We start from the raw sequence: 26,713 nt of genomic DNA, 5'->3' as shown, positions 1-26,713 counted from the left end.
TCTGCGAGATGCCTTGTCAGGACTGGGTGAAGTCACCCACTGGCAGATCGCTCTGGTGGCCAAGTGGGTGCCAGATCAGCACCTCAGCCCCATGTTGGGTGGAAGGGAATGCACGATGAGGCAGCAGGCTTCGAAGGGGTCTCCACTAAGTATCTGCCTTCCTCACCCTCTGTGTGGGCTCTGTTCCTAAGCATGTTTTGGGACATGGAAACTATCTCTTGATATGGGGACGAAAAGAAAAACAAATCAGTCTCTGTCCTAAAAATGTAAATGAGATGGGCGTGCAGTTCCGTATATAGGAGACAAAGGGACATTAAGGGAATTTGAAAGGGAAGAGATAGAAATCTTGCACAAGGAAATCTCTACCTACACACTAACCTGTGGGGCTCCTGGTAACAAAAGGCAAGGCCTTAATATCATTAAAAGCAGGGATTGGATGTATTTAAGGGAGAGGAGAACATGAGTTTCACTTGAGTTTCTACAACCTTTTATTTCTATTGGGAGAAATAAGTTCTTCTTCAAGACATCACGAGAGCTTCACTCTGGTGTAGGCTGTTCTGTAACCATCCACCAAGATGTTTTCTTGGATGCATTTGCTGGTGCCAACTGTTAGAGAGGGGATCCCTAACTAGAGGATTCCCTGGGCTATAGAATGGCTTTCCCTTAACCAGCTACACTGGGACTACTGACACAGAAATGACACCAGAAGTTAGTGATATCACAGCAAATGGCTTCTGATCCCCAGGGGGAAGGGACAAGCACAGCCTATTGGACACGGAGTAAATTTAGGATAAAATAAATTCAAGACTTTTGCTGGAAGCAGGAATCCTGCATGATATATAGGAGAAGGCAGGAAGAAATGGAGTGTGAGAGCAGGTGTCCTCTAGATGATGAGCCTGGGGGGATTAGCTGGCAAATTTCAAGGGGATAACAAATACTTCAAGGCAGATCATGCTAGTGCCTCTTCAGGGGAAAGAGGATAAAATATCCCAGGTGAAGAAAGTGGCAAGAAGGAGGTGATGATCAAAAGTTATTTATCAAAGTGTAACATCACGCTTCCTCGACAGGGAGCCAGGGAATGGCCAGCAGATAGCAGGTGGATATCAAGCCTTTCAGCTAACCCAGACTGGATAGCCAAAAAGCTGCTTTCTGATGGCATTTTAATGATGAAGTAAAATGTGCTGGTGGCTGCAAAATCTTTCTGGTTACCAAGGAATAAGCAGCCAGACCACTGAAGCCCATGGTGCCAGGCCTGGAGGAACAGATCCTGTCACTGCAAGCCAGGCAGAAGGGGGAAGAGATGACCATTTCCCCTCGTTTGCATGAGATCCCTGGAGCAAGTGATGATAGGAGAGGAATATGGACCTCTGATTAGCATATCAATTTTGGACATTTTGTATAGGAAGTTCTTTCTCTGCAACAGAATTTTCATAAGGTTCTGTGTGACTGCTGTCTGTGCCTCTATTTCCCATTTTGAGAATGGGATTGAATGCTTTCTACTTTCCAGATGTGCTGTGAGATGCTTGGGAACAGGGGTAGACAATGTTGTATTTCAGCTGGATAAGGGGAGCCAAAATGCTGTTGCTTGGGAAAACTGGTGTGTTTGTGCTGTAGAGGAGGTTGGTTTTCAAGGCTGTAGAGTTGGTGCTTTGCCTGAACGCTAAATACACTCATCAGCTTTCTCCAGTGAGGCACAGATATGAGGAATCCAGGCAATGAATATGGAACGAGGACAGCTCCAAGTCTCTATAGTTCCACAAACCACAGAAAATCACCAACTGATCTAGTGATGGGCACAAAGCTGAGAGCTAAAGGCATTGACGTGCCTGTTATGATTTAAGCTCAGTGCTGGAAGAGGGCCAAGCACCACCCGCCTCTATTCCACAGTAAATGGGTTTGCTGCTGTGATTGGGATGAGGTGGGTTTAAAACTGGTCTGTGAAAAGGATCTTTTATTTCCAAATTAAACATGTTTCTCTATTCCCTATAGAGAGGCAGAGGGTCAGACGTGCCTTGGATAGTGGCAGCTTCCATAGTTACTAATTAGATATGACCAGGGCTGGGTCCTGCCCAGATGTCCATCCTTTGTGATGCTGGTGTACTCCCCTGGCCCTCAGTGGAGGCACTCATGGGCCACCTGCCACAGCTCTCTGGATGTGACACATGGATATTCACTGCTCACTGCTTTCCATGGCCACATGCTGCTCTGCAAGGCTGCTCAGCAGCATGTAGGATTCAGGTAAAGCATTTTTTCCACAGGATTAGAGAGCAATAAAAGGGCCAAGCCCACACTACACCTCCCAACTAACCAGGTATAACATCCTCCAGGTGACGCATTTGGTCCATCATGTTTTCTTTTTTTTGTATTTAGTAAGACCTTATCTCATAAAAGTTTGTGTCTAAAAGCTGTGTCCCTCCTCTATAGAATGCAGGTGACAGCTTTACTCACTTCCCATCTAGTCACGTGTCCTCATCTAGACTCTCCTTCCAAAGCAGAAGAGTCTTCCTGGTGGAGATCCAGGCTCTGCAGGAGGTCTCTGTTCAAAACCAGCCGCACGGTGACTGAATTTGGGGTACCAGAGTTTGATGCAGAATTGAGAAGATTGCACAGATTTCTTGTTTGCAGGCAATATACCTTGGAATTTTACTGTGAGATGAGCAGGATTTTCTCTGGGAAATAACTCCCCCTAATTCATTAGAAATTACTGTCATCACTTGTTGGGAACTGAGAAAATGTCTCTCCCTGTGGGTTCCAAATCTGCTGCTGTATCTGACTGTTGCAAATTCTGGGGGAACTCCACTGTGGTCATACTTGGGTGGCCAGCACAGATTTGCCACTCAGTACCGTGGATTGCAAACAGGAGAGCTTTGTGAACCCAAATTCATCCCTGATATTTGCCTGCTATAAACCCAGGGCTGCCTCAGTGTTGTTCCTACAGCCTGACAGCCACTTCTGTCCTGCTTATTCAGGGTACCCACTTCTCCCTGACAGCCAGTTTGAGCCAACACAGCCCCCAGTATAGGCAGGGAATTTTTGCCTAACTTTTCTATTTCTCCCATCTCCGGTGCTTTGCAGAAAGGAAGCGTTGCCTGTGGTCTCAGCAGCAAGGGGTTCCCCTGCGGCATGACATCATGCAGAGAGCTCCCTTGGCTCGTGGACAGGGCTGATTTCTTCTGGTAGAGTAACCCTGGCTGCCAAGTAAAGGCAAAACTGCTGATCCTTCTGTATAGCACCCTCAGCACCTGCTCCCAGGCACAGATCAGCTCCTTCTCACTCTTTCAACACTAACCTGACAAATCGCCTGCTGCGCTGCCACAGATTGCTGAGGCACTGCTGACTTTCTCTACTCAAAGGTGGCAAAGCTTTCCAGCTGTCCTGCCCTCCCTGGCTCCTTTCTAGCTCAGTCACGCTGTGTGATTTCTTTTTTTAACACATTTGGTACACTTTTTAGGAACTTACTAGAGACATTGGCTCACACTGCTGGTCTATTTGTCCTCAAGCTCTGGGATGCTGATGAGCAGTGTCTATACTTCAAAGAATGCTAAAAATCACCCATGCTTTACTTGCTGTAGGAGACTGTGTGAAAAGAGATGGAGAATCCAAATCAGCCCCTGAGCTGATCAGCTCTGAGAAAGGTAAGATCAGAGTATATTTAATTAAGTTCCTAATTACAGTGATTATTAGCTGTCATAAAATCACCTGCATTTGGATCCCAGGGCAATGTGAGCTGGAGATTTCAGAGATATGCATTGACTAGACAAACATGATTATTCCTTTGGCTTGATCCCAACTGCAAGAAAAGCAAGCTGCACGATCAGCAACTGAAGATTTAACTCTAATGTGTCATTTATTCTTTCCACACTAAAAGCAATATAAAGAAATATAAAGAAATCACATTGGCATAATTGGGTTCAAAATACCACCAAGACCCACAGTATTTCAATCCTAAAGTAAAATCAAAAAAATAAAAAAGGGGATCACCACTGGAAAGCCCATATATCAGTTGAAGAAAAACCAACTTACCTCTATTTTCTGCATCCCTTCTAAAAATACAGCCCTGCTGAGAGGAACAGACATTGTTTCTTCCACATGATTCTGACTAAGAGCCCAGCAAATGAGGAATTGACTAGAAACTTTGAAGGTTAAAAAAATCAATCTGAAGTGTTTCCTGCTCCTTGCTTGTCTGTTTGTTTCATCAGACAGACAAAGCAAGGAGAAAGAGTAAAAAAATAGACTGGCTTTATACAAAAAAGAGATGCAAATAAACTTTCTCTTCATATAAGTAATATTTTTCCTTGAAATTTTGGCAGGTTTTCTCTGAGGATTCAGAATTCTGCAGTGGGTTCAATCATATTGAGTGAAAATGGACAAAAGAAAACACTGGCTTCTCAAACATTTCTAATTTGTCCAGAACAGATTTCTTTTCTTTTGAGAATAAAATGTTTGGATGAACATTCTTTGACCAGAGGGAAGAAACATGTTCTCCAAAGAGGGATAGTGAGCTTCTCTTCTCCATTAATCCACTGGCTTCATTGGATAGTTTAAAGCTGGATACAGCTGTGCTGGGGCATTTGCAGCAGACGTGAAAGCCTGAAATTCAAACTGATACTGAAGTTTAGGCAGAGCTTCCTGACAGCAACATTTCTGGGGCTGTAGGAGAGGATCTCAAGGGGAAAGACAGAAACCTCACCAGTGGGGTTGCTGAAAATCAAAGACAAACTGATGGCAGTTACCTGTGTGAACCTGCACTGACTGCACAGCTGAGCCAGCAGATTTAAGAGACCTTGCTTTAACTCTTCTATTAATTAATTTATTATTAATTAATTAATTAAAGATGGAAAAGACACCAGAGCTTGTCAGAGGGGGTTAGTGCTGTTATTGACTTCCAACTTGCACAGGGTGTGAGAAGCAGCTTGTTCTCTACATCAGCCCTGTGGCAGGTAGGTTGAGCATCAGCTGGTACCTGACTCCTGGCAGGCTCTGAAAGAGCATCCAAATGCCACCCAGCATTAAGGGCATAAGGCCAAGGCTGCCAGGGGATGTAAATCCAGGGAACTTCATCTGTTTCTGTGCTTCTTTTGAGTCATTGTTGCTTTTGCAGTGGAGGAGCCCTTCACTGCAGGCACAGCAGAGTGCTGCAAGCCTCAGGGAGTGTTGAGACTCATGAAATATAGATGGAAACTAGACAGGCTCCTCAAGCAGGGTAAATACATGCACGGTAATTGACTCCATCTTCAAGCAAGAAATGCTTTGCATAAGGATGCAGAACAGGTTCGTTTGGTAAAGTCTGATCTGCACACTTGACTCAACAATCACTGAGAAAAAAAAGAAAGAAAAACCCTCCTCCTGTGCTGAGTAACTAAGTAGTAACTACAAGCAACTCCATTTTCAACCTTTCTCCCTTTTTACTCCACCTATTTTCTGTCACCCACTCAGTGTGTTATCTCCAACGTCCTATAGGAAGAGCATCTGATGAAAACAAACGCAGCACAGACTCAATATCCTGATCCAAGCCATTTACAGTCTCCGTAATGCCCCCAAAGAAAACATCTGTCTACCTTGAACCAGCAGGAAACAGAGTTGCTGATGCACAGATCTTGGCATGGCCACAAGCCAATGGCTAAGTGGTTACTATTGTAATGAACATTTGTTAACGACTCTTTTCCAGCTGCAAGGACAGGAATTCTCACTGGGATGCTCTGAGTTCATGCAAACCTGAGTGGTTGCTCCCTGAGAAATTACTAAAGGTTTTGTCAGTCCTGCTGTCCTTTTTTTTAGCAGCTGGATTCTGAGAGATCTCTGCCTTTACGTGCTTTAGCCATGCATGGCTGGTCAGAACAAGCCTCTGCTTCTGCAACTACAGTATATAAATTATTTCTAGACACCTCTCAGGAGCCTCTCATGCTTAACTGGATGCCCCTCACTTGGAGCAAGCAAGATTCCCCTTCCTAGTGGGAAGATGAAACCAGAATGACCACTCCTGGCAAGAACAAAGCAGTCCAAACATGAGCAAACAGGACCAGATGGATGCAAAATGAAGCCATGTAAGGAGACTCTGCACTGACATCTCACACAGATTAAACCTCATAATGGAATCTCACAAGGGAAACAGTTGAAGCATCTCCTGCTCAAACGCTCATTTTGAAGCAGATCCTGAAAATTATTTTTGCAAACAACGAGAATGAAATTCACCCCAAACCCACTCAGCTCCAAGCTGCATTTGCGAACAAATTAGTAATGCCTAGTATCCTATATCTGTCCACTAATTAACTCAGCAGCCGCTGCCAGAGTTAATCAGGGAAGCAGCTCCATTATCCCCTGTACCCCCACAGGGCAGGGATCCGCCAGCTGCCACCTCCCACCTGCTGTAAAGGCAGGGTAAGGAGCTGCTTGTTTGGCTGCCGTTGAAAGGCCCCTGAAGCTCCCACCAGCTTCCCGGCAGGGAGATGGATGTCTGTGGGTGGATTTGCCCCAAGCCCTGCACCACCGCTCCTGCAGCCGGAGAGCCTTTCCATCCAGGAGGGATCCCTGCACAGTGAATCCCTCCCACGCACCTTACACTGACAGAAAGGAGGCATTAAAGGAAGAAGCTGAACAAGAGCGAGACTTATTAATTGGAAGAAGACAAAGGTTGTCTCTTATAATTCAGCCTCTGACAGGGCCCCGAGCCCCCACCCCACATCCCTCAGGCTGCTGCCTTCCCAAAGCATCAAAAGGGGAAAATCCTCTCATTCAGCTAGTCCTTGGCCAGGAAGATGCACAGGAGATCAAGACCCTTGGGAAGGGACTGTTCTGAAAGGGGCTGACCTGTTTACCTGGGGAGCTTAATTGCAACTTTAGGGTTGTCAGACCTGGCATTATTTCCAACTGGAGGGAAAACCTGTGTAGCACAGAGGTAACAGGCTGCATTTCTTCCTTACTTGCCGTACATTTCTGCTGAGCCACAGGGGCTCAGATGTTGTCAGCCTGCCAAAATCACAGTATTATTTCATAGTACGTATGAGGGGAAAAAAAAACAGCAATGGTTAATTAAATAATTACAATCAGGTCTTACATTTTTCAGTACACTTATGGGAGACAGAAATTCTGGATTTTTTTAATCAAATTGCTTATCTAAATCTAGTAGGAATAAAAATCCATTTCAGATTTGATTTTTAAATACCAAAGGAAATATTTTCTTTTGGAAATCTTCCAGATGGAATATTTCCCAGGGCAAAAACTTTTTTATAACAATTAGAAAAAATAATTGAAACTGAACAGCTAAACTAGATGCTCTGAAAGAATGAAAAAGATGCCAAAATTATATTAAATGACTTTCACCATGAACACACATCCTAGTCTCATAACAGTCTGGATTTTTAATTTGATTTCAAACATGTTATGGATCACAACCTCAGGACTGTAAATTAATCCAGATTTGCTCAGCTGAGAATCCATCCATCAGCCCTACTGTGACTATGTACTTCTAATGAAGTGCAATTAACAATTATCATGAAACACCATTAAAAAATGCTTAGGAACTGATCAATGACTACCATAAACTGAGCTGATTCATGTAATTTTTGAAATCAAGTTTCAATTAGGTCTAAAGAATAATGAAAATGTGAACTGCAAATTCTGCTCCAGACATACCATCTTATTCTGAGCAAAAAAAAAGATAAATATGATCCCTTTTTCCTTACCATTTTAAAAAAAAATAAGCTGCTAAATTTCCTGTTTGGTTTAGCAAATACTGTCCAGTTCACTCAGACTCCAAGAAAGCAAAGCTTTGCTTGTCTGTTTAGTCACAGGTGTTTCTACAGACTTCTCTCCCATTGGATGCTACCATCAAACTCAAGAAATATTTATTAAAATTATTGCAAATTTGATTTAACTTATAGATAAGAACAATTAGAAACCAATTTTCAGTGATTATTGTCTATTGAAACCTATGCAGTTCAATGCAAGAACTAAATTCCCCTTGCAGGAAGGATGGAAATCCTGTCTCTCCTTCCTCTCTCTGAACCCCTACATGACCCAGAGGGACCAGCAGCTCTTTAACCAGTCTGTCCCGTTCCCCCAGGCTGGATGGCCTCTCTGCCTGCTGGGTGGCCAGGTGCTTTTAGGATAGATTATTCAGAATCTCTGCAGATTATAGCAGCATTTAAATCAAGTTGGTACCTTTTCTCTGTTTATATTTATCCTAACGAGATAAACATTTTCTCAAAGTTTCCCTTGGTCACAGAACAGACTTGCACATCTGTTTTGGACACCCAGACAATGAAGGGAGCTTTCTTTTCCAGCTCAAATGTGTTTTCTTGACAGCTGAAAGTGATTAAATGTCTCAGGCCAAGCCTTGCTCCTGTGCCCACTGTGCCATTCCCTGTGGTCACAGCCTGCAGAGATCCCCTGCATCCTCACTGAGGCTGCACACAGGAAAGAAACAACTTCATATAAACCCATGAAAGCACACATGGGTGTTACCAGTGATTTTGGGACCTCCATGGGTGAATCCAATACCCAGATTATCCAAAAGCTCAGCAGGGGTGACTGGAAATCTTTAGGACCCACCGCCGATGAGGACTGTGAAGGCCTGTCCCTTTGGTGCTCTATCAGGAAGGTACCAAGACATATAGTTTAGGAGGCTCCTACCTGTGCACAGCTAAGAAGCTGGAAAATGCCCTCGATGTCCTCTCAGGAAATTAAAGTGCAACAGGGGCCTGGATGGAGAGCAGAAAAATGGTTGCTTTTTCTACTTCCACCTGAACATAACTTTTCCTTGTCTATATTTAAGATTTGGCTGGGCCACTAGTCAGTACAGGACCTTCTTCCTCCACACTTGGCTTCCTGTTCCCACTGCTTAGGTGGGTGATTTTCCACAGAGTGCTCCTGAAGAACTCTGTGGAAGTTTAAGAACAGCCTCCCAGAATTGTCAACTCTCTCAATCTCATCCTCTGCACATTTTGGCCTCTACCTTAACCCCAGTTTCCCTCCTGCCTCTGCCTAATCCTATAACTCATCACAAATCCCTTCTCCCTCCCCTCCCTCTGCCTGCATCACAATCCATCACCCCCCCTCTCCCAGGGTGTTGGGGGGTGTGTGGGAGGCGAGCCTGGAGTAGGGTTTGTGTGAACACGCAAACCTCAGGTGCTGGTTCCCATCACAACCAGCCTTTCAGCATCTGCAACAACCTCTGAACGCCACAGGGTTGCTGATAACTCAGCCTGACCTCCATCTGCAATACCCCCCTCCCTGAGCTCTCCCACATAGCTCCAAGAAGGAGTAACCCAAACCCACGTCCCGAGGGTGCCTTTACGTTTAAACCCACAAAGCTATTTTTGGTCTGTTTATGATCAGATGTATTTAAACAGAGACTAATTGCACCAGCACAAACTTGTCCTCACATAACTTCATTTTCATCCAGACAGAAGCTTTTCAAGCAACAGCAACCAAACCCTTTCAATATTTAATCATCTGCATGGCCTGGAAAAGCAGAGACCAGCAGCAGCTGCCTGGTGCAGAGCAGGCGAGTGGGGGTGAGTGCTCCCACCCTCACCAAGCATCTCTCCATCCTGAGAACTTGCCTCCTTTACAAATTTGCTGTGGAGAAAGCCAAGCAGGAGCCCTGTTTCAGCCTGCTGCTTTAGCTCCAACAGCTTTCAAACAGCATGGCTTTGAAGCACCTTATTTTTCATTCCTCTTTTCCAAATTCTCAGCTGCTTTTCAGGTGTAAATCTTTCTTTCCTGCTGATGGCTGGGAAGTTGCTGTGCTCAGCGCCCTGTAACTGTGAGTCAGCAGGACTTGAGCTTTCTCCCACTTCTTTCTGGTTTTAAAGCAGTCAGGGTGTAAGCCTTGGGTACAGACAAGGCTTTGAAGAACTTGCAGGGGGGTGTGTGTACGTGGAAAATTAGCTTTTCCTAATCTTTCCTCATTCCCTTCATGCCTGTCCTTCGTGTGTCAGGGGGATTACAGGAGCTGAAAGGACATCAGTCTTCTGTGGGCTGGCTCTGCAGCATTCAGGGCAGACTCTGTTGGTGGCCACCATGCTTAAGCAGAGTTGCTTGAAAATAAAACCCTGAGAAGGAGTACCCAGTGACTCACTTTAGTCAGTGGTCACACTTGGCTTTTCAAAAACATGTCAAAACACCAAATGCCTTCTGGTCAGAAATGGTCTATGAGTGTTCCCTGCCAGAGACCCCCAGCCCTGCAAACTTCCCAGTCCCCAGCAGTCCCCAGCAGCCCAACAAGGCTCTGGCTTCTCGCCCTCCTGCTGCTGGGCACCCTGGGCTGGAGGTGCCTGTGCTGCCCAGCACCCCTGGGCACCAATCCTGCCCAGCACCCCTGGGCACCAATCCAGGCATGGCCACAGCACAGGCAGCATCTCTGATGGTTTGCAGTGTCTGAGCTACTAAGAACAAATGATCCTCTCTTGCTACAATTATAAAATAGATACTAATAAACAACCCTAAACCCCCTTATCTAAAAGAAGAAAAAAAGCACCAAAAGCATATTCAATTAGTGATAAAAAATAAATACAAGATTAATTAAAATTTTGCTGCTCTGAATTCCCATCCTCTGGCTCCGAGAATGCAAAAGGCATTCCCCATCTTCCCAAGGGTGGCCTGACATCAGAGCAACGCCACAGTCCCCAGAGGGCCAGTGAATTGCACTGGTGATGGCAGGATTCCTCATGCATGTGCCGGCCCCACTGGTGAGCCTTGGCTCACCAGGGAGGCTCAACCTCCACCAAGACTAGCAGTTTTGGGTCTGTATCACAAGTGAAAAGGCTCCTCAGCTCCTCCTGAACGTGAGGAAGTCTGACTTTTTCAACTGTGGCTACACATCCAGAGAAGAAACCACTGGGATTTCTCAATCTGGGTCTGCGTATAAATCATTTAACACCTCATTTACACATGCTCATAATTAATGCACACTAGATCCCTGAAATGAGACAGTCCTGATAAAACATCTGTGAATTTGGGCAGCAAGTGCATGTGATGTGGGAATGCAGAAGGACAAATGTACACCCCCCCCCATACCAAGAAATGGCTGATCTCACTGGTGCCCACTCTCAGCTTCAGTAGAAGCAGATGAAAGGAATTTAGGTCAGATTTCCTCCTTTGAAGTGGGCTGAAAGCATTTCAGAACCAGTTGCCACTTGCGAAAAGCCCACACCTCTTGTGGCCCCAAGCAGCCATCAGCCCAAATCACCCCTGCTTCTGCTCCCTCCCCTCTATCAGGGCAGAGAGACCCTTGGACTTTGTGTACAGAGCAGAATGATCACTTTCTGTGTTTATGACATTATGAGGAGCAAAATCCCAGAGCAATTTTATTTATTTTACTAGATTTACAGCCCTGAGACTAATATCAGGATCCAGCCATTCAGGATAGCTTGTAAATCTAAAAGAACTTTTGTCCATTAGTATGAGTGCCAATCCCTGAGACAGGCTGTGACCACTTGTGTCCTGACAGAGGACCTGTCCTCAGTTTACCACTGCAGTACCAGATCTCAGTCCTTGAGAGTAGGATGGGTGTAAAGCATATCACATCCAGGAGTAGACTGGCTCCCATTGTACTTTCCCCGTGGTCAAAAATCTTCTGCAGGGATTTTACTCACCCTCTCACATTTTACAGAACATGCCACAGGCATTATCCTCAGGCCAGGACTGGGAAAGTCTCTGTGTTTCAGTAGTGCTCAGAGGACACCACTCTTCTCACTCACTGCCAGCCTGGGAGTATAGGGGGCCAAGGAGGCATCCACTGTGCTGGCAGCACGGAGAGAACCAGAGCTTGAACAAATCCATCCATCACCTAGTCAGGAGCGGATGAATTCCAGCTTCCTGCAAACCTATCTTCCACAAGAGCTGTTGTGAATCACAGCAAAACACCAAGTTTAACTGGAAACACTGAATCATGGAGAACCAGCTGCCGCACAGTCCTGCAGCATCTCCTGTAGGAACCTGCCCAGCATCAGGCTTGCTCCAGTCCCCACACAATGAGGTATCCTGGAACTGTACCAGGCTTCTCTTAATCTGTTCTGATGTTGCCTGGGTCTTGGACTGGAAGAGATAGTCAACAGCCCTACTGACTCTCTCCATGTCACTCACAGCTTTGTAGATCTCTATCACATCCCTCTATATCTGTAGTCATATCTTCAGGTTTGTCACATCAAGGTGAGCAGAAAGCATCTCTGAAGACCTGTAGTCCCTCCATTTTAATAAGGCAGATGAGAATACCTTAAAACACTTACACATTTCAACCACCTCCAAGCAAAAAAGGCCTTAACTTCTCCTACCTCTCTGGCATTAGGGCAGTCAAGAACATAACCAGGTGAGCTATGTCACCTTAGATGTGGGAGAGTCTATGATGTCCAATTGTAAAGATTCCCTGGGATAGTACTAGAAAACAAGAATTGTCCTCAAAGTGGCCTAAGCTTCCCAGCTCCCTTGATCTGGCTTAATTCTCTTTCATAAGAGGTTCTTCCCCCAATTTTAACCCAGCTCCTCTTTCAAACTCAACATAGCCAAGGGAATCTTCAGGGCCACCCTGATCCCCTCTTTCTTCTACCCCCAACACCAGTGTGTTTCCTCTGACATAAACGTCATCACTAAGTCGTGACTGCACGGGAAGAACAAACAGGCTGAGCAGATGGGTTGTGCGGGAGGAAGCCCTCATTTAAAACGCAAATAGCTGGTGGTAATTTAGCAGATGTGGTAAGAAAAATCTGGAGAGACAAGCATGAGGTGACTGGATTCCAATTTCAATCAAATAATGTGGAAGTCTCCCTGGCAAGGAAAGGTTTCATCTTCCATCTCCTTGATTACCTTGCCCTGAAGAGATGATGACACTGATGCCAAGCGCCATCACAGGAATGATCTGGAGTATTCTTCACTTAGGATCCCCTATGACTCCCTGCCCTCACCAAATGGATTTTTTTCACAAGGGAAATCCATCCTTTATAACCCAAATGTCCCTGAGAAAAGACTAAAGTTAAGTTAAAAGGAATAACATTCATTAATCCTGTAACACATTCAATTCTGTTTCTACCCAGAGACAAAGACTTCAGTATCTGTCCTTCACTTCCCCAACATTAAATCAGGCTCTCTCAGGAAATAACTGCAGGACATTATAGAAGTCTCTACATCCAGCATATTGTAATACTTATTTGGCCCTAGGATTTCATCTTGGCAGAAGTACCAAAATTATCACAGATGGGTATGATGATTTTCTCTTTATAAATATTACAGAGTCATTAATTAAATGTAGGAAATTAACCCTTCCAGGCAGCACTGCAGCAGGGATCAGGAAAGCACAGTCACCGCTGGCCAACATCCCAGACTGAATGTGGGAGAAAAGTCAAGTGCACAAACACCAAATTGACAGCAAAGATACTCTGGCATCAACATTACTGTAGGTTTTAGAAGATAATCTAACAAGAAAAACAATTTATAAAAATTTCTGGCACTCAGAAATAATATTCCAGGAAACAGGGAATGAAGGATTTTCAGCCTTTTGAAAAAAGCCATGGTGTTTTGGTTAAAGGACACAAAAGCTGTCCTAAGAGGATTTCCTCACAGATACAATCATCAACCCCCCAAAGACAACAAATTGGGCAACTCCTGCACTCTCTCCTTCTTGCACAGTGCTGGGATTCAATCACGCAAAGCCCCTTCCACTTCCCTCTTCACCCACTGTTTGCCAGACACAGATTTGGCACAAAAGATTGTCACCCTGAAACACATGTGAAACAAAATCCCAAGTCAAAACTTGCTGCTCAAGAGAGGAGAATCTTTATATTTAATGTAACTGGTGCTTGAAACTTCGAAGTTTCTTTAGAGTAAGCACAAAACCCAGAGTGCCTCACTCTCAGTGTCACAATATCTAAACAACAAAGGGTAGGAAATGTGTGAGTTTTTAGCAAGTGGAGGTTTCTGTATGAATACATCGTGAGAGGAATATTTTTATAAACAAGTTATATCAACAATGTTCTCCAGGAGTAGTTTTTAACTCTGCCTGTCATAAAGAAATCCAGGAAAAAAAAATTGTTTTGGTATCCCCAAACCATATTTTGTGTCAGTTTTTGGGTGAAACACAGGTCTGCCAGGAAGGTCATGGCTTTGTACCTGTCAGAAAAACTGCCAAAGCTTCACCGCTGTATTTTTCCTTTGTTTGTGGTTTTTTTTGTGGTTTTTTTGTGTGTGGGGTTTTTTTTTTGTTTGTTTGGGTTTTTTGTTATGTACAGACCTTTGCAGATTCAGTACAGCCAGATTGCAAAGGCTGCTCTTAGGTTTATTATTTCCCTGATCCTCTTTAAACAAGGGCCCTAAATTCATCCCTAGTGTAAGAGCTCTGCTGTCACTGGACTAAGAAGCAGGACGCCCATTTTGAGAGTCCTGTGAGATATATTGACTGGCAAACCTCTCACTTAGAGTAAGCCAGTGCCCAGGACACCAGATAGCTCATGGTCCCAGCAGAGTGTAGTCCAGTGAGACCCTCTTCCTCCCAAACATCTTTATCTGCACCTCTCTATATAACACATACTGGCAGAACCTAGGGGACTGGTTTCAGTGAAAAATTCGCTTAGACTTAATGACAGAGACAGTCTATTAGCTAGAAAGGTTGAGAGGTTTTAGGGGCAGGAATTTATGAATGACTTCCCATAACTCCTGCAGTAACAAGTGCAGGGTAGAAAAAGCAGCACTCAGGTAGCAGCTCACCTAGGACTACCCCATGGAAAGCATCAGACCAAGCTGGAAATCCAGTAGGAAAAAAATATGCAGGCTGAGCAATGGAACTGCATGTGAGCGAGAGCTGGTCCGACTGCCCAAGCACACACATTGATCCGCTTGGTTCCCAGACTCTCACCAACAGTAATTAAACTGCTTTGATGAGCACTGACCCCTGGAAAAGCTTCAATACAAACCAAATGAGCTTCACTGTTTTTTCTGTCTCTTTTTCTGCTCCCCTCCCTTTGCTTTTAACCCATTAAGCCATATTACTATTGCAGCAGGACTGATAGTCCAGAAAGAGACCAAAGAGAAAAGCATCATCGCTTACCAGAACTAGGAAATATTTCATCACAGCCATTCACCAGCCATTTCCCCTCTTTCTAGCCTGTGGAGCTGCTCCTGGAAGGGTCACCCCTTTTTGCTAGGATGTCACAAGCCGGAGATTAGAAGTAAATGCTCTGCAAGCCAAGCAGATCATCCCACTGCGACCACATCCAGGTACTGAATCATGAGCAATGGAAAAGTCCATCAGCCAGCAGAAAACACAATCGCAGGCACACACCCCCAGCCACAAAGCAATAGGAGTGGAGGGAGGCTGGAGGCAGCAGGGAGAGCAGATGGGAGGGGGGTGGCTTGGGGGAACCAGGCAGCGGGCGAACGTGACAGATGTGTTGACTTTAAGTTAAACAGGAAATTGAGGATGTTCGACGCAGGGAGGAAAGACATTAGCTCACGTTAAAGGCAAAGACTTTCCCTGGTCTTTCCCTTCTTTGCTTTCCTTCTTCCCTCCAGGCTTTCTCTGGTAATTTCTAGCCCTACCCTCACAGGCAGAAACAAGCCAGGGTTGACACTGACTCTGCTCGAGTGCCTGGGCAAGGCAGGAGCTGCAGGGCCAGCCACAGAATTTCCCATCCTAGCAGTGAGCTGGGAGACTGCTCATTTATTCCCTCTTCAACTCAAGCTCCCCTGACATTACTTAAATGGCATCCTCCAGATGATGTGAGTAAAAGAGGGAATGATGAACAGCAGGGTGAGGCTTTCAATTTGTCCCAGTTCTGGGCAGGGGAAAATAAAATAGGGTCAAAATCCTGACTTAGAGTATGTAGCATAAGCGGCAGAAAGTAGAATAAATTGATTTAAATGCAGGGATAATAAAGTGCCTTGGTGCACTTAACTTCCCCATGAATAAACCTGACTTTCCTGCAGTCCAGAAAAAGAGTGAGGCTGGGGGATGGCAGTTGTATTATGGGGGTCCACAGGGTTAGTATCCAGGGGAATGTAACTTCAGGACAAGGTGGCAAGATGTCCAGGCAGCAACAAAAGGCAAAGGGAATCGGGGAAATCAAACCCCTGCACCGATTTTAGTTACAGCCTGGAAAACTGAGTGAAGTTTTGAGCTTTGAGCTAGATCCCAGCTTCTAGAGACTAATGGAGGAAAAGAGTGGCTGCACCACAAGCCCATAGATAGAAAACCAGAAGTGGCAGCTAGCTCAGTCTCCCACACAAGGACTCTCTTCCTGCTTCACAGGCATGGTCTCTTCCCTGGTTTTTCCACTGCCAAAGGCACCAGAGAAAGAGCCCCCTTGGCATCCTACACCACAAGTGGTTGTCAACTACAGCCCAGCCTGCACAGCTGAGCCTTTCTCATTCATCTCCCCAACAAAGCTTTGTCCCAAGACCCACATGCAGGGGTGACAAGAATGTCTCTTCTATGGCATGTACAGGCCCCCAGTGACAGGACTCCTTTTTTTTCTAGCAGTTGTGCATAAGTAAAGGGCAGAAATCTGTTGTGGGCACTTGCCCCATAACTGAGTGGAATATTTGGGTTTTGGCGCAATCCAGCCTGCCTCCCTCCCTGTATCCCATTCCTCCCCAACCCCTCACCGTCCCTGAGCTGTGTTGTTGGCCTCCCTTCAACATTTTAATGGAGTATTGACAGTGATCCATTCGCACTCCAAACAGATGAACCTGACTTGCATCCCCGGAACTGCGTTTGCAGAGCCAGCCCAAGCAGGTGGGTTTGGAGCATCTCCTCGGATGTATCGGCTGCAGTTCCAAAAGCATCCCTTTTTCTGGTTTGAGAAACAGCTTGGAAAAGTCTAGCGAGGATATTACACTTCGGAAAGCTGCTGCTTCGGGTCTTCTGTCCCTCCTCCTACCTGCTGCCAACTCCCTCGTCTCTGCAATTATTTATAGAGCTCTGTGTTCTTTCCTAATCGGGATGTTCCCTTTTGCCTTGCACGTCACTCCTGTGTCACTCTGCGCCTGGGCCTCTGGTGACCTCTTGAAGTGCTTGGCAAGGCTGGCAGCAGCCAAATGAGTCATCAGCAACCTGCCTGCACCTACCTCCCTCTGGCCATTGCTCCCCTGGCTCCCACCGAGCCTGGCTGCAGCCAGGGAGGCCTGGGGAGTTTAAAGCTGTCTAATCCCCTGGATAATTCATGGAAAGAGGATTACCCATTCTGTGCAGAGACCGTAACCTAAATATAGACCAGCCTTCCCCTTGCATTGCAGCTCCTGTGGCATGGAGACGTTTTCCCTGCACTGCTTAGGGGTTAACTTTGCTCTTGCTCAAAACTGGGACGACCTGCTTCTAACCTGTGGAGTTACAGTGCCATAAAACCAGGGTTAGTAAAGCAGTGCTCTTTGAACACCAGCAGGATCAATGCAGACTCATCCCCACAAGCATATTTTCTCCCTGATAAATGCCAAACTCCTTTGGGGGGGTGTCAGGGAATATATTGTCTTACTGTATATTTGGAAACCAGTGCCATGATCCCAAACTACAGAGCCTGACAGTAAAGTATTGGGAGGATAGAAGGGAAATGCTAAACTCAGATAATCCCGTGGCAGGTTACAGCAGCCTGGCACAGGACCTGGCTCTGCTGCCCACCCTGGGGCTCTCCCAGCAGGTCACCAGGAGCTGGATTATTCCCACTGAGGGAGGGGACAGGTATTTACCAGAGAGCTGGTGAACAGGGAAAGCAATAGTTAACATTAGGATAGTTTCCTTGCTTGCACTCAAAGACAGAGGGATAAAGCTGGGAGCTGCAGAAGATATTCCTGATGAATTCAGCAGCTTCCTGGGAGACCATGAGTCCATCTTCACCCTCCTCTCATTTTTCTTCTCCTCTCTGCCCCAGATGGTGAAGTGAGGTCTGACACAGCCACCACAGGTTCATCTTTCCTAGAGTGTCTTTCTTTTTTTTGGCTGTTAAAGTCCTTATGGGACTTTAGTCACCGTAACATTAAAGCATTCATTAGCACAGGAGTAATTCCATAATCTCTTCAGAAGAGAACAATTTCAGAGGTTCAGCTCATGATCTGGAAAATCAATTTGCTGGTTTGGCAATGCAGGAAGAGGATTTTCAAGGCTGGCTTTGGCTTCCTCAGAAGGACTGTTATCATCTCTGGGACTTGGTGGCCAGGAAGGGGCCACCCACAACAGCTCTGAGGGGAGGAGGGAGGACCCGAAGGCTCTCATTTGGCTCAGGCAAGGAAAAGAACTGGACTCATGCTGCACCAATTCCAGGATGAGCCTCAAACCCCAGACCTACCTCACCAAGTTTTGCCCAAATGTGTGCTGTACAGGTGGGACAACATCACCATGAATCATGGTGGATTTTCCTGCCTTTTTCATCTCTCACACTTCATTTTACCAAAAGTAATGCTCCCAGCTCAGAGCAAGAAAGGGATGTGTTTTCATCATTCTGCCTTTTCCCTGCAGGTACAAGCTGATCAATTCCTGTTTTGAAACAAAACTCCTGCACCCTCTGTACCAAGCACCAGCCTCTGTGCTCTTCTCCTTGTGGGATTTTTCGCACCGTTTTTGACTGTGCTGTCAGAAGCTGGGGCCCACACCCTTCCTGCAGACATGCAGTCAGATTTTCAGAAATCATCTGCAGGTGCAAGGCTGACTTTTGGGAAGCACCCAGCTGTGCACTTGCAGCTTCAGGGCTGCATCAGAACCGGAGTGGGCTTTCACATCCAGCTCAGCTCGTTCAATCAGAACCTGTCAGGTACCAGAGACTTTCATTTAAAGATGTTACAGAACACAAATGGGTTCAAATAGCTACTTCATGGGACAGACCTCTCAGAACTGGGCAAGCTGAAGCGGAAAGATGTCTCCTGTTTGCTGTGTTCTGTGTCTATCTTTAATGCTCCAGAAGGGTTCCCCCAGCACTCACATCATGCATTTGCAAAACTGGGTTAGGAAAACCTAAGGTATCATTGCAGACCTGATCTCCAGCTGAGTCCATCTAATCATGGTGGACATGCCTTTCACAACAAAGCCATGAAGAGGGGAAACACTGGGAGGTAATAAGGGCCTCATGGATCTCTTGAGACCCAGGGTCTCCCTGTAGGTGCTGCTACCTGTGGTAGCTCTTTTGCAGTGAAGGGAGATGTTCCCCTTCTCTTTCTGCTGGAGGGTGGACGAGAGCTTTACCATCGTGAAGAACTAGAAAAAGACTTGGATGCTGCCTCTGTTCCCACTCCTTCCTCCAGGTTATCCTGACCATGGACATCCCACTGCATGAAAGTGCTTGGGTCCCATGTTATTTAAAGCAGAGGCACCAAGGTGTATTTCCAAATGCACAGCAGAACATCCGGCTGGATGCCTGGGACGATCAGTGCGGCACTACTGTACATTCAATATCTGGTTAAGTAAGACACAGAATTAACCCTTTTCCTCTCCCTTTCCCCAAATGATAACACCAGGGATACACAGGAGACACGAAACAGCAATTTTCATGTCATGTCAGACACAAGATTTAATCTCATCCTATCAGGAATTTCTACTCTGACTCCCAATGGCAGGAGACCCCTTTAAGCTCTAGTATGTGCTTAGAAGTGCCTGACCTAAACACAGTGAGGGATCCCCTTGGCACACACAAAGCACTGCACGCTCCTCACCTACACATTATTATCATCAGACTGTTACTCTTTTCCATTTTTTCCTGAGACGAGGTCATCCCTGACAAGTAATATCCTTGTGGAGCCAGTTCTTACCAATTATTTTTAATGGAATCTTGGTGTTATGGATCATATTGCTGCAGTTTGACACATGTAATAAAAATTTCCCTTGAACAACACTTGCCCTCTACAAGAAAAATAGTCCTGCAGAGATGTGTGCCTGGATGTGTTACAGGATGTGCAGTGAGCATACACACACATGCACGGGAACTTCTCGCCACAGAACCCGCATCCCGCGACAGCTCCCAAATCGCTGCTTTCTCTCTGTGGCTTCATTTAACCCTTCCTAACAGAGGAAGTCGGAGAAAACGAACTGCAGTTTTTAGCTTTAGCTGCAGATAAGCTCTCCTGGAGTCTGGGGAGGATGACGAAGGGAGGACAATTACAGTGGGTGCGGCACCGGCACACCCACACACAGCCCTGGGGTGCCACCACCCACACAGTCCCACACGGCTCCATCCGGACACGACAGTCCCGGCCCCCAAGCAAACACCTTCTCCTCCTCCCCCCGAGTCCACCGCAAACTGAGCACACACCGGGAGCACTCCTAAAGATTGCTTCAGCCCAAGTTAAAACTCTACAGCGCAGCAGCTCCTGGCAGAAAGCGAGGGCAGCGTAACGGGGCTGGTTTAAATTACTCGCCCTCGACTGCTCTGACCCCTCCAACCTCATTAAGTTAAGGGGAGTCCCTACAGTTCCCACCGATCCATCCCAACTCCGACACCGACTCTGCGCCCTTAAGCATCTTTGCTTTCGGTGGCACCTTTTGTTTTAGTTTTCTGCAGAGAGCTTTCCCCTGCCCCCCCCCCCCCCCCCCCCCCCTCCCCCCGAGCTGCCTCCCAGGCACCGAGCCCCCACGGGCTGCCAGCTCTCACCCCTTTTTCCGCAAAGCAGAGGGGAGCGACGGGCTCTTACCTCGGGCACCCCAAGTTGTCGGCGGAGCGGCTGCCGGGGCGGCGCAGCGCGGCGAGCGGCGCAGCGCGGCTCTGCGCGCATCTCCTCTAGCAGTGATGCAGTCCTACCAGGAGCCGCATGCCAATGATGCGGCCCAGGGGATCCCTGCCCAGGAACCCCAGCGCTGGGAGGGAGCCCAGGGCTCCGCGTCCTACCTAAATCCACGCCGCCCCCAGCCCGGCTGCGGAGCGAACGCGGAGGGAGCGTGCGGAGGCTGCCGAAGGGAAGGGGAGAGAGCGAGGAGCTGCACAGCAGGCAGAGAGAGAGGCAATGCTTGTGTAATTTCATCACGGTAATGAAATCCAACCCAGGGTCTAAATGTTGCAACTCTCTAGCAGAGTTCTTTATTACATGAGGGTATTTTTATTTCTTTTTCTAATTGCTGACATACAGGAATGTTTCTAGCTTTAAGCAGAGGAGAATCCCAGCATGACTGGGCATCCTTCGTCTCTCCACTTTATATATTAGACCACTGCTACATTTGAGACCCTTCTCCCCAGGATTGCTAAGGACGGGGCATGTTTCAGGGATAATCCTACTGTGGGATAAGCCTGTTCTGTTTAAAATCCCCTTGTGTTTATAATTTGGGAGTCCTTTGCCAGAAGAGTAGCAGGAAATATCCTACTGTCCATGCAATTTCGTGCTTGAAAGAGACCATGTGGACACAGCAGCATGGAACATAGTCTGCCATGGAAATCCATCCACATAATTTTGTGTTATTAAAAGAGATAACCAGTAACATGAGGAGGTGTCTTACTGAAGAACAACACATGCAGCTCCTAACCAAGAAAGCCTTGTCAGTGTATATGGGGGGCATGTCCACACCCTGCAACATCTCTCCATGCAGAGATGCCCAAATTAGTCCCCATAATGAGAGCAATAAATATTTTCACTGACAGCTTTCCACTGCTGCTTCTCCTAACCTAAAACTGAGGAGGAGCATGGATCCACAGGTTTCTGAGAAAGTAAATGGGGATGGATTTACAAGGCAGTGTGAATCCCTTGTACTTGAGCAAAGAAGTGGAACTGAAAGCCCAGACACCCATCCTGGGTCTGTCAGCAGGTAACCCCTAGAAAAACTTTCCCACTCAGTGCCTAAGTTTCCCCTCTTACTCCTTGTTACTCTTTTCCATTTTTTCCTGAGACGAGGTCATCCCTGACAAGTAATATCCTTGTGGAGCCAGTTCTTACCAATTATTTTTAATGGAATCTTGGTGTTATGGATCATATTGCTGCAGTTTGACACGTAATAAAAATTACTGAATCTCCAGCTCAAGTGTGCTTGTGCTTGTAATTATTGACAATATTCCAAATTGGGCCTGTAAATTTTCTCTTTATCTGATGGCTTGCTGATACAGTTCCTGTGACTGCACTGGTGGCATCATTTCCACAGGGAAAATGCAGTAGGTGATTAATTCTTTTTTTTTTTTAAACACCCACTCATTTAAAAATTAGAACTTAAATCTAAAGTTCAGCTTTATTCTTCCTCACATAATACATTAGCTTAATTGCATTTTGTGTTTGGTACAATGCAGTGATTGCTTTGATGTGGGAGCACTTCAGAAGTCAAATTATTACCAGCACTCCTGTATGCTACAGGCCAAGTATCAAGGCCTTGGCAAAGCTAAAAAGAGCCAGTCTATCACCGTGGCACTGAGCACTTTTTGCTTGCCTGTCACCATTCCTCTGAGTCCTCCAGCTCATTAATACTTCACATTCTTCTAAACGTGGGAGCTCTATTTGCAGGTTTCAGATCTGTGTGTGGGTCATACTCAGGAAGCACAGCACTGTTCATACTGTGCTCCCCTGGAGAGGGCTTGGGGCACTCCTGGAGATGCTCTCCCAGTTTCATCCCAGTTGCTGTTGGAAAAAGGCTGCTCTGCCTCATGTCACCTTCTGCTGGCAGAAGAAATTGGCAGTGAGGAAAGATGTGGCAGGCTGGCCAAATGAGCGCCCCAGTGTCCCTGCTGGGCTTTTCCCAATTCCCAGAAAAATCCCTGCATCCCCTTTGCTTACTGCTTCCCATGCAGGATAGATCTAGTCCAGTTAAATTTGTACTAAACATCATGAACAGAGAGGGAGGCAATAAATCTGGGAGGCATTCCTTACCACTGCATTGTGTTTATCAGTGTTTCTAATTACCTCTGTGCCCTACTGTGCTTCTCTCTGTTAATCACTGCTGCCCGTATCCAGGTACCTCAGCCAGGGAGAGCCATTTTCCGTAGTGCCATATGGTGCCGGCAGGGAACCTGAGCCTCACGGGCTGCCTGACATCCAAGGCACTAGGATGGGGAGGCATAACATCTTTCTGTTCCTAAGAGCACATTAATGAAATCTGCAGCAATCCAACTGTTTCAGAGCTGCAAGAAGTAAATGGAAAACAAAGCAGAGCTGCAATGAATAAGGAACTGTCATGGAGATGAATAAAATTATGTAAGCTCTTATATCCCAGGGAAATAGGTGTCTGTGTAAAGGCTGCAGGTGTCGTTATCAACGTGGTTCCACAGGCAAAGAGGGCTTCATCTAATCCTGTAACTCACTGAGCAGCCCCAGACCTCCTGGGGAGCAGGGTCGGACGGGAGATCTGGCCAGTCCACATGGGTGGAGCAGAGCCCCACAGCCACAATCAAAACATTTTCCTTTTTTTTGTCTCACCTACAGCATCAGGGGGATTTTTTTTGCCTCCTTGCATGAACAAGACACCAGGGACTCTTGCACCGAGGTGCAGATCTGGGCACACCAGGGTTCCCTCCTTCAGGAGTGCTCACATGCTGTGGGGAGGGTGTACAAGGGAAACTGAAACAAAAGAAGTTAAGTGGTGATGGAGCAGCTTCTCCAGTGGCTCACAGGCTGTCAAGTGAAAGGAAGATAATCAGAGAAATGTATGACTCTAAAACCACACAAACAATGCATATTTCATGGCTCTGCCAGAGCCATTGCTTACTCACCAGGGCGCTCGCTGTGACAGGCACTCAGTATCACAGGGTGCTGAACGGAGGGCAGAGCAGAGGTTTTTGGCTGGTTTTCATGTCCCCTCCACACACAGGCACTCACACATGTGCAGGGGGGCGCACACTCACATGCACAGAGAGTGTCCCTCTGTCCTGCCCTGAGCCCTCTTGCATAGTCTGCATGAGTAGCCTCAGCAGACCTGGCCTTGGAGGCATCCTTGTCCAAACAGGAGCCAGGAGAAACCAGCTTAGATGTCGAGCAGGGGTTAAACAAGTCCAAGGGATGTCATGGAAAATCCCTGAGCTGACAGGCTTTGAGGCTGGGGGCTGCAAGGTGGTGGCAGCAGGAGCTGGGCATTGCCACCTCTCCGAGGTGTGCAGTGATAGCAGGCTGGTGGCTGCTGCTCTCCACTGGTGACAGCCGTACAGCCAGAGACAGCACTTACCTCCCCTCCCTCCACCAGTTCTACCAATGAAACTTAGTTTACAAAAGCCAGAATCAGACCTTAATAGAAGGGAGAATCATAGGCAACATTTTATGGCACCTGCTATTACACCTGATAAGCAGGATTAGTAGTGCAGATAATGAATACAATGCAAAGAGCTATACAGGCATTAAGTCTAATCATTGGTATTGCTGCCTGCTTGTTGGTAGACAGAGTATAATGCATATGGAATCAATCTGGATATCAATAAAATAACTGTCCTCCATGCTGCACTGTAAAGGGGTAGCACTGCCAAGACCCACAAACAAATCAGGAGGAGAGAGCACCCGGCAAAGGGGGAGAGGCAAGCAATGCTGCATTCCCTCCCACCGGAAAGGGACAGGGCTGCTCTCTGGTCTGGGGAAATGGACAGCCTAAATATGAGAAAAAATGGCTTTATATGAATACACTGCTGAAGTCAGGGGTTGGGTCTGTGAAAGCATTCCTTGCCCACAGTTTGGATGGGATATGTGGATATATACATAAACACATATACCTACTGGATGGACCATGCTGTTCAGTGTTGCTCAGGAGCAGAAGACCTTTGCTGGGTGCTGTAACGCCTGCAGCATGAGCCTTGCCACCCACATTACCAGTACCAGGAGAAATGAATTACTGAAGCAAGGAGAAAGGGGGGCAAACATCTCAATGCATCTTATATTTTCCTCCGAAATTCTGAGCTCATCTGACTAAGGCTCTGTTTTCACAAAGCATAATAATACCTTTTTTTCCTTAAATTAGCCTGTCACTTTCTTCTTCACACAAGCTCCTGATTATTGTGGCAACCCAAACGGCTGTACAGCCGGCAGCTTGTGGAGGACAAGGGAATCCCAGCACTACCTGTACTCCTGAATGTCAGCCCTGTTACCTTCTCAGAAAGGTGATTCATGAGCATACAGGCTGCAAAACATGATCTGCACTTGTGCCCTCCAAGCCAAAGGGGCTCCTGAACTATGTAAAACCCACATGACAGCACTGACGGTGACATTTCAGGGCAAAAGTGCACAGTCACCATGGCAATATCAACTTACCTGAGCCAGAAAGGTGAGCTGGAGAGGCTGTACCACACTAGAAAAATAGAAGACTAACCTAATAGTACTTTGCTGAAAAGTATTTGTAGCATAAACACTTCAGTTTTAAAAAGAGCCACTGCACGTGCTGTGACAGGCCAGGAGATGTGATGTCAGCCCATGTCCTTCAGCAGCATCATGGCCTGTAAGTGGTTGAATGTAAAGAGATGAGGGTGGTTAAATTTCTCTAATCCAGCAGAAACCATTCTATAAGACGGGTCTGAGTGGAAAAACTGGGGGACCTTGGCAGGTCTTGGTGTGAGGGCCAGGCTAATGAGCACTGCAGGACCTGTGCTGACAGCATTGGACTCACTCAAGAGTGGTGATGTCGCTGTCTCATGAAAGGCTCTGCTGAAGGCAGTGCATCACCTAACAGTTGCATCATCCAGGATCTCCTTAAATACTACCTTTTTTCTTTTTTTCCCCCCCTTTCTTTCCTCTTTCTCTAATTGTTCTGTTAGTCTAGGTTGAAAATCCCAAGTGCAAGTGCAGTGATCCATTAAAGAGCAGTTCACACATCTCTTTCTTCCCCTATTTTCATCTTTCGAAATGAAGGAATATATTGTCAGGTTAACTCTGACTTTGCAGAGCTCTAATGAGTTAGGCAGAGTTTATTTATGTGGAAAGGATGAATGGTTCCCTACATGTTAATAGCACAATCAGCAACAAACCCCTCAGCATAAATATTTAACGTCCTTTGTTATGTACATTCCTGGCTGTTATTCAGAGAGGGCTGAGTCAGGAGAGCAGAAGCTGCTGGGAATTGAATAAGCATTATTTGTGGGAGTGGAAAATGGAAAGTAGAAAAGATTTTTTTTTTATGTGTGGTAGCCCAATTTTCAAGAAACTCCATTTCTGTATAGTGTATAATACATGAAAGAAATTACTGCAATGGAACTCTGGCTTTTTGCCACATGATTTCATTAATGTTGCTTGCTTATTCTTGCCTTCTACACACACAGAGGTAATAATTTTATGAGATATGAAGGAGAAAATCTAACAGACCAAAGCCAGCATACATCCCCTGCAAATTCATGATTATTCATGTAACAGCAGGACATAGACATCTCAGAGAAAGGCCAACCTTGCACACCCATAGCACAGTCTGTCTCCCATTTTTTATCCAAATTTTTTATGAGTTAGACAACTGAGCAAAATAAGAATGTGAATCCTATATCATTAGCATTTCTTCTCTTTTATATATACAGATAAATATATTTATGCTCTATATGACATCAAATAAAAATTAATCTTCAATCTGTTCTTCCTCTGTACCCTTCATGGTACAGCTGACAGTTATGGATGGTTCCATCTTGCTCCCCTGTACAGAGCAGATATCAGCATTGTCAGTAATTTTCCAGATACCAGAGCTATGGCTGTTTTTCAATTTAAATTGCCCACAAATGCTACACTTGCAGCACCTTTCCATATTTCCATGATTATTCTGTAACTATAGCAAATGGCCTCAGCCTGCTGTACAGTACTCATTTCATCTGAGTGATTTTTAGGCATCTAAGGGTCTGAGACAATGTGCTATATTACATTACAGAGAAATTAAATACAAAGCTGT

The 26,713-nt window shown here is 46.1% G+C and overlaps 1 protein-coding gene across 3 annotated transcripts in view; it reads right to left on the bottom strand.

The window, feature by feature from the left end:
* SV2B (synaptic vesicle glycoprotein 2B) overlaps positions 1-23,752 on the bottom strand; it is a 68,475-nt gene extending 44,723 nt beyond the window's left edge. The window contains exons 1-2 of one of the 3 annotated variants that reach the window (XM_027719887.2): positions 20,599-20,843; positions 8,632-8,699 (exon numbers count right to left, since the gene is read on the bottom strand). The gene's annotated coding sequence lies outside the window, so the exon portion shown is untranslated. Of the gene's footprint in view, positions 1-8,631; positions 8,700-20,598; positions 20,844-23,585 lie in introns of those variants that run through there. The other 2 variants (XM_039385925.1, XM_027719885.2) reach the window with 2 other exon arrangements.
* Between the last annotated feature and the right edge of the window lie 2,961 nt (positions 23,753-26,713).

This window comes from Pipra filicauda, unplaced genomic scaffold (assembly GCF_003945595.2).
Source record: "Pipra filicauda isolate LSUMZ 115617 unplaced genomic scaffold, ASM394559v2 scaffold44_size3831614_pilon, whole genome shotgun sequence".
Classification (NCBI taxonomy): Eukaryota; Metazoa; Chordata; class Aves; order Passeriformes; family Pipridae; genus Pipra; species Pipra filicauda.
This window is presented reverse-complemented; position numbering and strand designations above follow the sequence as displayed.